Consider the following 16,914-nt stretch of genomic DNA (forward strand, 5'->3'; position numbering starts at 1 on the left):
CTAGCTGATAATAAAACCTCTTACAGTTTGCATCAGGTGTGGATTTCTCTCAAGTCTTTGGGGTGCTGGCCATCTTATCTGAGGACTTTAATGGACTTGAGAGGAGGTCCATCTTCAGGGTCTTACACATGGAGACCTAAGACCAAAACTCTTCAAACTATTATGCAAAATCAAAAGAGAAGGAACACTACTAAATTTGTTCTATGAAGCCAGATTACAATTATATTCAAACCATACAAAAACTCAATGAAGAAAGGAAACTTCAGACCATTTTCCCCTATGAATATCGAAGCAAAATACTCAATAAAATCACTGCAAACCAAATAAAAGAATACATCAAAACGATCATCCATCATGGTCAAGTAGGCTTCATCCCTGTGATGCAGGGATGGTTTAATATATGGAAATCTGTCAACTTAATCCACTATAGAAACAAACTCAAAGACGAAAACAACATGATCACCTCATTAGATGCTGAGAAAGCATTTGACAAAATACAACACCCATTCATAATAAAAGTCCAGGAAAGGTCAGGAATTCAAGGCCCATACCTAAATATATATATATATATATATATATTTATATATATATATATATAAATAGTCAGCAAACCAGTAGGAAACATTAAACTAAATGAAACAATCCCATTAAAATCAGGGACGAGACAAGACTGCCCACTTTCTTCATACCTATTCAATATAGTAGTTGAAGTCCTAACTAGAGCAATTAGACAACAAAAGGAAAACAAATGAATACAAATTGGAAAGGAAGAAGTCAAAATATCACTATTTCCAGAATATATGATAGCATGTATCAGTGACCCAAAAATGCACCAGAGAAATCATAAACCTTATATACGACTTCAGTGCAGTAGGTGAATATAAAATTAACTCAAACATATCAGTGGGCTTTCCCTACACAAAGGAAAAGGAGGATGAGAAAGAAATTAGGGGAAAAAACACCCTTCACAATACTCACAATATAAAAAAGCTTGGTGTGATTCTAACTTAGAAAGTGAAAGATACATATGATAAAAACTTCAAGTCTCTGAAGAAAGAAATGAAACAAGATCTCAGAACATGGAAAGAACTCCCATGCTTATGGTTTGGAAGGATTAATATAGTAAAAATGTGTGTTCTGCCAAAAGTAGTTTAAAGATTCAATGCAATCCCCATCAAAATTCCAACTCAATTCTTTACTGAGTTAGAAAAGGCAATTTACAAATTCACCTGGAATTAAAACAACAACAACAACAACAAAAAAAAAAAACCTAGTATAAGAAAAACTATTCCCAACAATAAAAGAACCTCTTGTGGAATCACCATGCCTGAACTCAAGCTGCACTACAAAGCAATTGTGATAAAAACTACATGGTACAGGTATAGTGGTAGACAGGTATATCAATGAAATAGAACTGAAGTCAGAAAAATAAACCCACACACCTATAGTCACTTGATCTTTGACAAAGGAGCTAAAACCATCTAGTGGAAAGAAGACAGCATTTTCAACAAATGGTGCTGGCTTAATTGGCAGTTAGCATGTAGTAGAATGTAAATTGATCTATTCTCATCCCCTGTACAATGCTCAAGTCTAAGTCGATCAAGGAACTTCACATAAAACCAGAGACACTGAAACTTATAGAAGAGAAAGTGGGGAATAGCCTGGAATACATGGGCAAAGGGGGAACATTCTTGAAAAAAAAATACCAGCAATGTCTTGTGCTATAAGATTAAAAATGAACAAATGGGACCTCATAAAATTGATAAGATTATACCCAGAAGTTCAAACTTGTAATAAGGATACATGCTTCACTATGTCCATAGCAGCCTTATGTATAATAACAAGAAGCTGAAATGAACCCAGATGACTCTCTTTAGAGGAATGTATATAGAAAATATGGTACATTTAATTAACGAATTACTACACAGCTATTAAAAACAATGAATTCATGAAATTTTTATACAAATGGATGGATCTGGATGATATCTTTCTAAGTGAGATAACCCAATCACAAAAAACACACGAGATATTCACTCATTGGTGAGTGGATATTATCCCTGAAGCTCAGAATAACCAAGGTAAAATATGCAAAACCCATGAAACTGAAGAAGAAAGACCAAAGTGTGGATAAGTACACCACAATTCCCTGGGACTAAACCACCAATCAATGAAAACAAACAATGGGACATATGACTCCAGCTTTATATGTAGCAGAGGATGGACTAGTCAGGTATCAATGAGAGGAGAGACCCTTGTTCCTGTAAAGATCCTATGCCCCAGTATGGGGGAATACCTGGGCTGGAATTGTTAGATGGTGTGTTGGGGAGATGGGGGAGAGGGGAGAGGACAGGAGATTTTTGGAGTGTAAACTAGAAACGGGGATAATATTTGAAATGTAAATAAGGAAAATATATAATAGAAAAAGAAAGGAAATAATTTATTTGCAGGTTTTATGAGATAAATTCATGTTTGGCAAACATATTATACGAACAATGTTCAGGTTTTTTCTTGAGGCAAAATCAAGAAAGTTCTTCTTTCTCAAAATATGGTGATATAGTTCCAAGAGTAGGTATATGTGCTGCTAAACCTTGTATATAGGAATATATATATATAGGTAAAATTAGAAATGAAGTATATGTAAACTTAACAAGACTTCTTCCATTTCAGGTGACTAGGTAAAGTCTAATGAACTGCAGGACACAATTAATACCTGACACTGGAAATGCTATACCTTCAAAAAGAGCCTCCTCTGAAACTTTTATGTTATCGGCCTCATCATCAAAGTCCAAATGTAATAAGTAACCTTCCTTTGGTATCACCATCAATTTTTTAAGTGCCATTCTTCTCTTAAGAACTCAGTAGTCCTCGTAGATAAAAAAACAAACAATAAAAATAAAAAGGAAAAAAAAAGAACTTAGTTACCTTATTAAAAAATATCATTTAAATAATTAAAAATAAAAAAACATCAAAAAATTATTTTAGCTCAATGAAAGATCATTTATTTTGTTACTTAACATGTATACTTTTAATCAATTGCCTTTTAAAGAGAGTTTTGTATACATATTCAATATGGTGATGCATATATATACACTTACCCGTACCATTTCCTCCATGTATCCCATTTATCATGTCCCTCTCCCTCACAACTTGTTTTAAAAACTTCTTTAACTCACTTCTTTAAAAACCTCCTTTAGAACAAAAGTTATCAATCTGCGATTTCTCAGTTAAAAAACAAAAACAAAAACTGGCCAACCTTCAACATGTGTGTTCTCCCCTCCTCCCAAAAAACGATGAGCAACATCCTTTAACCTTTGAGGCATCTGAATTTTGGTCCTATCTCCCACAGATTCTTTTTAAACAAAACAACAGCAATTCTGTTTACCAGTTTATCTCAGTCTAACATAAACGCACAGTGCTATCCAGAAAGATAAAGAACATGGTAACTGTATATTCATATCATAAAGATCAACCACTAAATCTACAAAAAAACATGAACCACCACCACCACCCACACAGAAAGACCTTATTTTGGAGAAATTAGGGATTTGGGGAAACCAAGGATTTCAAAAATCTGAAGATTGTAAGTTCAAGGCCAGACCAAGCTGGGCCAGGTGAAACTACAAAGATAGATCCCATCCTACAGAACCTAAACTGAGAGAAAAAGCTGAACTTGCTGGTGCAAGTCTTTAATCCCAGTACATGGGAGATTGAGATAGAAGGATCTGTGGTCAGAATCCATCCCCAATGACTTATGAATCTCTTACAATATTTCCTCTTCTTCTTTTCATTCATCTTCCTATGCCATTCTATTGTCTGCAATGTTCATACAGTCTATACCAAAGGAACACACCATAGAGAAGACAATGAGGAGGGACGAATCCTCAGTGTGTTTCTAAGGGATTCTGAACATCACACAGGACAAGCGCCAAGGCATCTCACCCATGGCTCCCTGTTCCCTGACCCACAGTCCTGCAGCTGGTTCTCTGATCCTATCCCCAGGCCCCAAGCTTTTCTCTTCCAAGGGTTCCCAATTCTCTATGGCCCTGACCTGTTCAATCCTCTTCCATGAATACGGTCCTCCACCTTCTATTCACCCTCAGATTCCACAGAAAATGGCGATCAGGAGGCTTTTCCTCACATAGTGGCCTCCTGGGCCTGAGATTCCCCACCCTGTCACACCTCGATTAACTGTACAACAACCCTGATCAGGGCAGATTATCACTTACAGGTCATCTAAGAGGAGAACACTTTCCCAACTGCACCCTTCTGTGCTTAGCTTCTCAATGGCAAAAAAAAAAAAAAAAAAAAAAAAAAAAAAAAAAAAAAAAAAAAAAAAAAAAAAACGTTGTCAGGAGCCAGACCCGGACAGAAGCCTCAGAGGATCCTTTGGGATGCCAGCTGGAGCAAACAGGTCTCACCAAAGGACTGTGCTGATTGGCTGAATACACCCTGCACATGTGTTCATGGAATACCAAGTACCAACACTTTGAAGGGAGATTTTAGAAGGTGGGAATAAGCCACTGGCTTTAAGACAAATGATTTCCAGTTTGTTGGTTGATAAGTTCTTACAAACTTGAAAATCTAAGACAAATATGAAACATGAATTACAGCAAATGGCTCTACTTAATTTCAGCTGTAGACGCTCTTGTAAGCATTTTTGGTTTTTTATTTATTTATGTGCATAAACATTTAATAATGTGGACTTCTGCATGTACACACGCACACCAGAAGAGTCTATGCTGCCCTAAGAGTTCAGAAGGGAGCATGCACATTTCCTTCAACCCCTGGTACTCTCCTGTCTCTACTTTCCTAGTCCTCAGCTTGATTAGAAGAGTGTGCTAGGCAGTGCAGGCCCTCTCTCTCTCACTTATGTGCTTGGCCACTCAGGCCCACTCTCTCACTTAGGCGTTAGGCTGGGCAGGCACTCTCTGTCTCTCTCTGTCTCTCTGTCTCTCTCTGTCTCTCTCTGTCTCTCTCTGTCTCTCTCTGTCTCTCTCTGTCTCTCTCTGTCTCTCTGTCTCTCTCTCTCTCTCTCTCTCTCTCTCTCTCACTCTCTCTCTCTTGAGTGCTAGGCTGCACATGTCCTCTCTCTCTCTCTTATGTGCTAGACTGCCCAGGGCCCCTCTCTCTCTTATATGCTAGGCTTCCCAGGACCTCTCTCTCACTTAGATGTTAGTCCTTGCAGGCCCTCTTTCTCACTTATGTGCTAGGCTGGGCAGGGCCTCTCTCTCACTTATGTGCTAGCTGCCCAGGTCACCTGTCTCACTTATGTGCTAGGCTGAGCAGCCCCTCTCTCTCACTTATGCCTCTGTTGCCTACAGAGGCCTCAAGAGAGCACTGATTCTCTGAAACTGTGATTGTGCATATGTTATGAGCCACGATGTGAGTGCTTTGTGCCTGGTCCTCTGCATAGAATAGGTGCTATTCTTTTCTTTTTTGTTCATGATGATGATTATTATTATTAATTATTATTATTATTATTATTATTATTATTATTATTATTATTATTATTATTAAATTTCAAGACAGGGCTTCTCAGTGTAGCACTGTCTTTCCTGGAACTTACACCAGGCTGGCTTTGAACTCAAAAATCCTTGTCCTCTGATTCCCAAGTGCTGTGATTGAAGGCATGAACCACCACTGCCCAACCAACAGTTGCTCTTAACAGCTAGTTTTTCCATTTTTTCAACTAGTCTAGTGTGTATTTCATGTATCCTAGAGCATTCCGCCCATTTACTTGCAGTGTTTTCCTACTTGTGCATTAGATTTTCAAGGCTGGTTTGGTGAAAAGAAATGAAAGGAAGTAGTTAGGCACTTTAACAATAATAATAATAATAATAATAATAATAATAATAATAATAATAATAATAATAATAATAATAATAATAATAATAATAATAATATAAACATTTTAATGTGTTTAAGTCTATCATTTTTTAAATGTATGAGTGCTCTGTTTATGGGTTCACATTCATGAAAGAAGGGGACATCAGATCACTTTATATATGGTAGTAAGCCACCATGTTGTTGCTGGGAATTGAAATCAGGAATTGTAAAATAACAGCCCCTTCTCATAACTGCTGAGCAATCCCACCAGTTCTAGAAATATGTTTTTATTTAATTTTATTGCTTTAAAATAAGAAAATATACATAATTTCAATTTATCTGTATTTGTTAACATCTAAAAACATATTTTGAGTAAACAGATTTACATCACATTCTTCTTTTTATTTTGTACCCCAACTCCTCCAGCTGATGCCCACTCAAAACCTATCAAACCTTTCATTTTTATCATGTTCCTTAATATTTATAAAATATTTAACAATAAAAATGAATATTAAAAAATTTGTTTGATATAAAACAACAATCAATTTAATAGTCTTATTGATATGTTTGTCTGCAGCAATACTGAAAATACATTTTTCTCATAAATTTTAAATAACTCCAAATATATTAACTGTATGATATATTAAAGTAATACACCACTATTAGTTTTTTTGGTGAACATAAATAGTCTTTTGGTTTGTTTGTTGTTTGTTTTTTTTTTTTTAGTAGATCTTAAAAATCTTAACTTACAGAAGATGCTAACAGGACCCTGAAGTTGTCTTGTGTGAGGCTAGTCCAGTGACTGGCAAATACAGAAGTGGATGCTCACAATCATCTATTGGATGGAACACAGGACCCCCAATGGAGGAGCTAGAGAAAGTACCCTAGGAACTGAGGTGGTTTGAAACCCTAAATAAGAACAACAATATTAACTAACCAGTACCTCCAGAGCTCATGTCTCTAGTTGAATGTGTAGCAGGGGATGGCCTGGTAGGCCATGTGTGGGGGGAGAGGCCTATGGTTTTGTGAAGGTTATATGCCTCAGCTCAAGCTACTACTAGGGCCTGGAGGTGGGAATAGGTATGTTGGGGATCAGGAGGGGGGAGAGGGGAGGCGGGAGGGGACTTTTAGAATGTAAATGAAGAAAGTATCTAATAAATATAAAATTAATAAAAAATCTTGGCTTACTGTGATACAAAAAAAAAAAAAAGAACAGTTTATGGACACTGGATTTCATTGTAATAAGGCTGTATTGAATGTCCCTCACATCACCAAAGTATTTTACCTCCATAGTAGCTAAGGGAAGAGTTGATATATCTGCTGCAGCAAGGAATGAACTGTAGGCATTATTTTTGGATACTAATTTCCTGCTATATTCAAAGTTATTTGATTTGAGTGATTGTTGTAATTCTCAGGCCACAGGTACAAGGTACATTCACTTAAGGAATGGGTGTTTATTAAGATGGTCTATCCATGAAGTCATTGATCAACTGTTTCAATGAAGAATTGTTCTGCTTCGAGAGTGTCACAGAAGTTAGTTGATGATAGAATTCAGTTTCATTGGATGTGATGTTTTTTGCAAAAGCATTCATCTCAGAATAATAGTAACTTTATTGCAAACTTGAAAAAATGGAAAAACTCAGAGTAGAAGTGGAAGCTAAAATACTACCACCTTTTTGCTACTGTGATGACAGATGACTGATAAATCCTCTCTCACCCTTTGTAGCAATGTGTAAACAGGGCCAATCAGCAATGGGCTTGGCTAAGATTGTTTTCCTGCTGTCCAAACCCTGTTACTCAGTATGCTTTGTGGTGGCCAGGAAGCTGAGTTCCTGAGGAAGTAAAGTTCTTGAGGAAGCATGGTAGGGAGAAGTCTCTGTGGAGTTAGTCAGTGAACTGTTGAAAGATGGTTATTCCTGGTTCAGCTGGGGGTCTCAGTGGGATGATGGTGGAGGGATGGAGGTGTTACTAAAGGAGAAAGGAGAGCAGGTGACCCTCATTGGACTCCTGTGGTTAATGCTTCTGGGTTCACAATCCACTTTACCCAAGAAAAACACAGAACTTTTTCTCTATGGGCAGGAGATTGAACAAATTATCACCTAGCAGAAAGCAGGAAGGCTAGGGAATTGGAGACCCTAAGAGTATTCTTGGGGCCTGGGGATGTGAGTTGTGAGTAAACTGGGGGTCAGTTAGTGGTGGAAACAGACTAGATCCTTTTCTGTACTGCTGCTGCCCACCAGGGATTCATTAAAAACAAACTGAATATCAGTCTTCATTTTCCTTTACCTGGTTTTGAAAGGACAGATTTCCAAAATTTGCATATATAGGCGCCAAAGTACTTCCAAATACAGAGGCTCCTCTCAACCTCAGAAGAGCTGGTATTTCAGACATGATTCAGGGAAGGCTGTGTTTATGTATGTGTTGTTTTTGTTTAGGAAGTTAAGCTCTAACTCTGTATCTCAGTATTATCTTAAAGCACATGTGCAGTTTGGACTGGCCTTGAAAATGAAGTACTCAGCCTTACAAATTTACTGGGGCCTAAGGAAACATGTCTTCTATATTTTTTATACTTAAATTTATTTTTTATTTATTTATTTTTTCATTGTTGAAGATTGAATCCAGAGCTTCTTTGTGTAGCATTAAAATATAAGTCCAGTCAGGTGAAAAGTATTTCATTAATATTTGCAAAAAAATAATAATGATAATTGTTTATATATCTTGTTGTATTACCAACCATGAACAGAATCTTCAGTAACTAATGATAATTAGAATGCAAATTCTGAAGAAGTAATTGGATATACACTGTAATATGTTCAAACTTATTATTTCCTTCTTAGTGTAAGTATTTCAATGAAAGTATAATTGATTGTATACCAAGTAATCTATATTAACATTTTGCATATGATGTATATTCCAAACAATATTCTGTATAATAATATAAATATAAATAATAAATAATATAAATATAAATATTTCTGTATGATTAATCTTTAATTTTAATGGTTTTCTTGGAGGGTATAATGTTGTGGGTCAAACTCTCATTGTCATGCCTGTATGTCAAAAGCTGAGCCATCAAACTCTAAGATCTGCATCCGTACTTTTTAAAACTTTAATTTCTTTATAGATTTCCAGTACAAAATCTTCTGGGAAAATTTGAAGGCACATTTTTGGATATATAATTTTTAAACTATATAGTATTAGCATAATTTCTATATTAGGAAATATTAGTTAATATAGTGTATGACATCATAGTGAATTATTCTTTTTATATGTAGTATTTTGTAACTATTTTGATTTTTATTTATGTATCTATATATTTATTTATTTATTTATGTATTTTTACTAGATATTATCTTTCTTTACATTTCAAATATTAGTCCTTTCTTTGTTTCACCCCAGATAATCCCTATTCCATTTACCCTATCTGTGTTTCTATGAGGGTCTCCTCCATTTTTCCATTTTACCCTCCCCACCCTGATACATGCTTACACTGGGGAATTAAGCCTTCACAGGACCAAGAACCTCTCCTCCCACTGATGTCTGACAAGGTCATACTCTGCTATTTATGCAGCTGGAACCATGGGTTGGTGCTTAGTCCCTGGGTGCTCTGGACAGTCTGGTTGGTTCATATTGTGGTTCTTCCTATAAGGTTGCAAACCCATTCAGCTCCTTCATTTCTTCCTGTATCTTGTCTACTGGGGACCCCATGATCAGTCTGATAGTTGTCTGTGAGCATCAGCCTCTTTTCTTGCCAAGAAATGGCTGAGCTTCTCAGGAGATAGCCATATTTGGCTCCTGTCAGCAAGCACGTGTTGGTATCCACAATAGTGACTGTGTTTGGTGTCTGTATATGGGATGGATCCACAGGTTGGGCAAACAATGGATAGTTATTCCTTCAGTCTCTGCTCTGCACTTTGTTTCCATATTTTTTCCAAGGAGTATTTTGTTCCCCATTCTAAGAGGGATTGAAACACCCACACTCTCATCTTCCTTCTGCTTGAGCTTCATGTGGTCTGTGAATTACATTTTGAATATTCTGAATTTTTAGAATAATATCCCGTTATCTGTGAGTGTGTACCATGTTTGTAATTTTGGGATTGGGTTACCTCACACAGGATGATATCTTTTATATCCTTCCTTTTGCCTCTGTATTTAATGAAGTCATTGTATTTGTATCATTAGCATATATTTTTTATCTCTATTGCTCTATTCTACAGCTTGAGGTCGAGGATGTTTCCCCCTGTAATTCTTTTATTGTTGAGAATAGTTTTTCAATATCCTGGATTTTTTTTATTCCAAATGATTTTGTATATTGTTATTTCTATCTTTATGAATAATTGAGTTTGAATTTTGATTGTGATTTCACTGAATCTATAGATTGCTTTTGGCAAGATAACCATTTTTACTGAATTAATCGTGCCAAAAATGAGCATGGGAGGTCTTTCCATTTTCTGAGATTTTCAATTTCTTTCTTCAGAGACTTGAAGTTCTTTTCACACAGATCTTTCACTTGCTTGGTGTGAGTAACAGAAAGGTATTTTCTACTTTAAGTAAATGTTAATGAGACTTTAAATTTTGATTTACATTTGTTGTGGAAATACAGAAGTTTTGCACAAATTTTTAGAAATGTACTTTATGGTTTATTATGTTTAACAGTATGGAAAAGAATCAGTTACATAATCAGACAATTTGTATATTTTAATAGAATTATGTTTTACACTAAGTCTTAACTGATTCAATATAGGAAAAAAATTAGACTTTCTATTTGGTGGAACAGAATAAAACCCTACTTTGAAATACAATTAATTTTCTAAAAAGATCACCTATCCATCTATCCATCTATCCATCTATCCATCTATCTATCTATCTATCTATCTATCTATCTATCTATCTATCTATCTATCTATCTATCTATCTATCTATCTCTCCATTTTCTATCTATCTATCTATCTATCTATCTATCTATCTATCTATCTATCTATCTATCTATCTAACTATCTATCTATCTGTCTGTCTGTAAACTTTAATTTTGAAAATCTAAAACATAAAATAAAACTTCTCTGATAATCTCTTAGGAAAAAAAATCTGTAATTACTTCCCATTAGATGATTTTTACTGCTATTTTTCTTTTTATAGTATGAAAAGAACAATTTAATTTTTTTTGAGCGTTCTTTTCCTATTTGTATAAATTTGACTGCTTTCATTAATTTGCTTTACAGGGACATGACCAACAACAAATTATATGAGCAGTATAAAAATATGTTTCAGAAGTTGTATGTGGGTGTACAGAAATTCAATAAAGAACAAGAAAAAACAGTGGTTGGTATAATAAATAACTTTATAATTAACCTCTTATACCTATTTATCAATTAGGAATAGAGAAACTAGCCTTTTGTTCGACACATGAAACTAAATTAAGTCTTATTTTTTAACAATCCTTGATTCTGTTCTAGTCTTACTGAATTGTAAATCAGAAAGGTATGGTCACATACTATACCAATGAAAACCACTAAGAATTTTAATGGAGAAGAGATCATAAATTTCCAAGAGGCAGACATTTGCTGAGAGATGAAGAGAGGATTACCAGTTTTTACAATATGTCAGCCTCAGGTACATTTGAAAGATAGAGAAAGATTACTTACTGTTGTCATCTGGACTCTGTCGTTAATTTTAGAAAACCAACTCAAACTAGCAAATTAGTTTTTACAATCCTAAACTTAGTCCCTATTTTGTAAAAAAAAAAAAAAAGTGTATGGAAACAACTTTCCTAACAACCCTGGCAAAATACTACTGTGGAAGAATATCACCAAACTACTTTAGATCATCTCCCCGTTAATGTAACAATCGTTGTAGTCATCAAATGGTTTCCAAGTAAGATCTGAGGCAATTACCAAATTAACCATTTTTTTTTTGGTTGGTTTATTGTTTGGGGGGTATTCAATTTGAAATAAACAGGAGATCATTTCCTGCCTGAGAACAACGTAGAGGGAGCTGCCATTATGAGTCAGTTCAGGAAAAAGATAGGGACTAAAGATAAAAAATAAATAAATACTCCAAATGAAGGCAATTTTTAAACATTTCATAGCATGGCAAAAAACACTGTAGTCATTTACAGACCAAAAGCTAGAACCTCTTTGGAGTGTGGGCATTGGACTTACCAGCCTAGTCTCAGTATACTAACTTACTTGAAAATTATCATAAAAAATACACTGAATATTTTGTCTTTAGATCTCTAAAAACCTCAGAAATACTTATCAAAATAACAGACTACAATAAATTCAACAGAATAAGTTTAATTTTCTTTCAACAAAAATTAAGGCTGTTTATAATATTAAATATTTGTTATGAGTAATTCTATCTCATTTGGTCATAAATATATATGTTTTTAGGAAAATAATTCTAAAAACTTAAAATGCATGTTTTGTATTATTATGTATAACATTGGCAAATTAGATAAGACATGCTCATTCATGTTAAACTCATAAATCTACTCCTATTTTCTGAATCTCTTAAAAATCAGAAACCTCGGTAGGTAAGATCTTAAACTAATGTTCTCCTGTATGCCATGACATTTTTAGCAGATATTTAAATGTATTAACTGATCTACTAATGAGGAGAAATCTGAAAGACCAGAATCTATGTTACCTTTCACATAATGACTCTATTCAATGTAAACTATGACTACAATTAGAAAAGTACCCAAATCCTAAAGTCAAATCCTCACCTCTTTTATCAGTCAGAGAAAATCTTTTAATAGCTATGATACTGTAATCTGTAATCCCAGGACTTGGCAGGTGAATGCAAGAGGATCATGTCTTTGACTGTCCATAGCTACATAGCGAGTTTGAGGTCAGCATGAGTAATGTAGGACTGTCTGAAATAAACCTGTCCCCTACAAATCAAACAGAAATATAATGTTAGTATAAAGATATAAAAATAGTAAATATTTCTGTCACTTCAGTAGGAAAATGTTGACCAGAAATACTAAAATAAATCTACAATTGGAATTTTGTTTACTATATTTTTGAAGGGAAAACTATTGAAATCTGGATATCCATAGAGTTCCCTGTTTAGAACATTATCCTGACAGCATATAGCCCAGAACTGGTAAGAAGCAAGGCTTGGAGAATCACAGGAGTTACCTTGGCCAGACTTTAGAGATGGCAGCAAATAACTGTAAGTATCACCTGTTATTTTAGACTGAGGAAGTGCAATTGATGATGACATGTTCCAATATAATAATAGAAAAACAAACAAACAAACAAGCAAACAAACAAACAAAAAACTATTATTTCTGCTTTAGATCTTGGCAGGGCCATTCTAGCCCCATCGTTTGACAAAAGCACAACACAGCTCAGAAAATTGTTTTGATGACATCAACAATTTTCAGACTTAAAATCTATCGATGTGCTTCAAACATCTCTCATCTTCTGGGGTTATACATGGTGGTATTTATGAGACCTCTAAATGATCCCTAGAAATAGGAGCATAGTGTGTAGAGTTGGGAGTGGATATATAGACTGGAGAGATAAAATAGGAAGCATGGTGATCCTTGGATTGCCTGTGCCACATACCTTTGCAGTTGTGGTAATATATTCAGTGCAGATTGACACTATGAGCACTACCCTAGCACACAGTACAGTGCTTTCTTTTCTTTTTCCGGGCTTTTGCCTGTGACAGGGAATGTATCTTGGATACTACTGGGTATTGTGTGGAAGATAACAATCATAGGATCAGTTCAAAGCTTTGGGAGCTGTAAATTAATAGGCTAAGATTCAGACTACATCCTTCCAATGGATAACTAGGGTCCAGTCTAGATGAATTTCTGGATCCCCAAGATACATGAATAGCATGCAGTATTCTAGAGTAGTATCCAGCTTAATGATACTTCTGTTGCTCTTTCCCTCTTCTGTATCCACCAAGTTCATTCCGCTTTCTTGGCATGACTCACAAATGAGCCTTTGTATATTTACCTTTGGTATATGAGAGGAATTGGCTGAATAGAGATGAAATATTGAGTCATGGCAAACACAACTGTGGAAATGGAAACCATCCACGGGCAAATGTTGTAAAATTAACATAGTCTGCGATAGAAAAATGCTTTTGCTTTCAGAAGGAGAGTGAATGGAGTTTTTCACTAAGCTGGAAGGGGGCTAATAAAGGCCTTTTTTACTGGAGAATTTAATAAGAATTAACCAAAACCCAGGTGCAATTATTCTTATAGGATTGAACTAATTAGATGGGTAGAGTTTGTTCTAATTTGCAGTCTGTATGTTGAAAAATAAAAATAAATCCATACTTATCACCTTGCACAAAGCTCAGTTTCAAGTTGAACACGATTATCAACATAAAATAAGATACACTGAATCTAATAGAAGATAAACTCATTGACACAGAGAGGGAAATGTCCTAAAGACATCTCCCATGGTTCATGCTCTAAGATCAACAATTCTTAAATGTGACCTCATGAAACTGGAAAGCTTTTGTAAGCAAAGCATATGGGCAATGGGACTAATCATCAACCTACGGACTGGAGAAAAAAATCTTATCTAACCTCACATTCAATAAAGGGCTAATATCCAAAATATATAAAGGACTCAAGAAACGAAATAAACCAATCAAATATGGGGTATATATCTAAATAGAGATGTCAAGACAGAAGAGTCTAAAATGGCTAAGGAGCACTTAAAGATAATAATAGTGCCACTTAAAGATCATAATAATGCCACATCACATGAGCAAAAGATATTCTAATCAACACACTGCATCATAGGACATAAAGAAAAATACTGCATGATTGCATTCCTCTAGTCACAGGTGCTACATACTTACACCCTTTTAAGCACACACACACACACACACACACACACACACACACACACACACACACGCACATGCCTATTGGATATGCATGTGCATACAAATATATTTGTCTATTTACTTACTTACTTACTTACTTACTTACTTACTTACTTACTTACTTACTTACTATGTTTTAAAATTGTTGGATAAGAACTTTCTGCATACATATAAATGAGTTTTAGCAAATTCATCCCTATCTTCTCCTCCTTGAATTGTTTCCCATTTCTCCTGTATCATTTTTATCCTTAATTACATTTTCATTTTTATAGACAGCTGTGTAGTGCCATGCCCTGAGCAATAGCGTGTGTACCACAAGCAATCACTGAGAAGAGCCGTGCATGCCACCTGCAATCGCCATTATAAATCAGTATTTACATATTTCCATTGACACCTGCAATGGTGTAATTTTTGCCACATCTTTAACAGGGGAAAAAGCCTCTCATGTTATACAGCACTGCCTAGAAGTGTGGAGTGCTTTGGGCAAGCCCAAAATTCTTAAAACGGAAAATGGGGCAGCATATACTTCTAGTAAATTTCAACAATTTTGTCATCAAATGGATGTCAGTCACTTGACTGGCCTTCCTTATAATCCTCAAGGACAAGTAATTGTGGAATGTGACCACCACACACTCAAGTCTTATCTTATAAAACAAAAAGGGGGAGTTGATGAGACTCTGCCCTCAGTGCCAAGAGTAATGGTATCTATGTCACTCTTTACACTTAATTTTTTGAATCTCGACGAGCAGGGACGTTCTGCAGCTGAGCGACATAACTCAGACCCTGATAGACCAAAAGAAATGGTCAAAGGGAAGGATGTTTTAACTGGCCTGTGGAAAGGCCCAGATCCTATCTTAATCAAATCCCGGAGAGATGTTTGTGTTTTTCCAGAGAGTGAAGACAACCCATTTTGGCTGCCAGAACGACTCACCCGCAGGATATTCATCAAAGATGGTGCAGAACTCCCCAGGACTGTTCCTGATCCTGACAATTCTGAACTTGTCTCAGGTTCCTTGTATAATGGGTGAACAGAGATGGGCTATTCTCTCGACTTTCCCTAAACCAATGTCAGTTCGCCATGATGCTATAGTTTTTCCAAAATTCTTTACTACTAATAAAACAGTGGATTTGCCATATTTACCCTATGATCCCACTGGAGCACCATTAGGAGAAAATCACTCCTTACTAAAACAGGGTTCTTTATGTTTTCAAATTAATGGACCAGAAATTGTATCAACCTCCCAGCCCGAGCTTTAGGGAAGTTTAATGAGCACTGAGGAGGTTGGGTTAGCACAACCCAACATACTTTCAATGTAGATATAACTTTTACAAATCGGACCTTTTGGAAGTTGGCAATTTGGATTAATTGTACATTTCTACCACCTAGCTTTTCAGACAAAGAAAATCCCCACCAAACAAAAATAGCCCCTCATTGTATCTTGGAAGATGAAGGGCTGATACTGCCTTGGTCTGATTGTCGATCCTCCATCATTTGTTGGGCAGATCAGAGTAAAACTTTTTCCTTTTCTTCCAACATGACAGATGACCCAGAGAAAGAATTTGTTATGAAAAAGAGATTTTTCATACAGGACTTTAGAATGCATCCCTTTCACCAGTGTGTGCTTTGTGGAGTCAATGGCAGTTGTACAGAACTAAATCCTTTGAATTTTATCCAGGGAGGAGCAGTTGTAAAGACTTCTTTTACTGGCATCTCAAGATTTGCTCAGCATTGGGGAATACATGATGCCTCTCAGGACTCTTATGGACATACTAATATCTGTGTAGAGATGACTGGGTTCAATAAAACTTTGGTAAACCAGATTAATTTTACATCTACCCCAGTCTGTGTTTACCCCCCTTTCTTGTTTATATTCTTTCAAGTGATTCATTTAAAGTCTGTTCCAATGATTCTTGTTGGATTTCTCAATGTTGGGATGTAACAAAGAACACCCGTGCCATGGTGGCACGGATCCCACTTTGGATCCCTGTTCCGGTGGAAACACCCTCCACCTTGAAAGTAAATGGGAGAAATGCCCTAAAGATACATGAAGTACACACTAGATTAGTTGAAAAATGGAAAAATTAGCTGATAAGAGCAACTGTTTTTTGGGCAGTGGTGGTTTATGCCTTTAATCCTATCACTTGTGTGGCAGAGGCCAAGAATTTGTGAGTCTGAGACCAGCTTGGTATACAGAGTGAGTTCTAGGACAGCCAGGTCTACAAAGAGAA

The sequence above is a fragment of the Mus musculus genome, chromosome Y (genome assembly GCF_000001635.26).
Source record: "Mus musculus strain C57BL/6J chromosome Y, GRCm38.p6 C57BL/6J".
Lineage (NCBI taxonomy): Eukaryota > Metazoa > Chordata > Mammalia > Rodentia > Muridae > Mus > Mus musculus.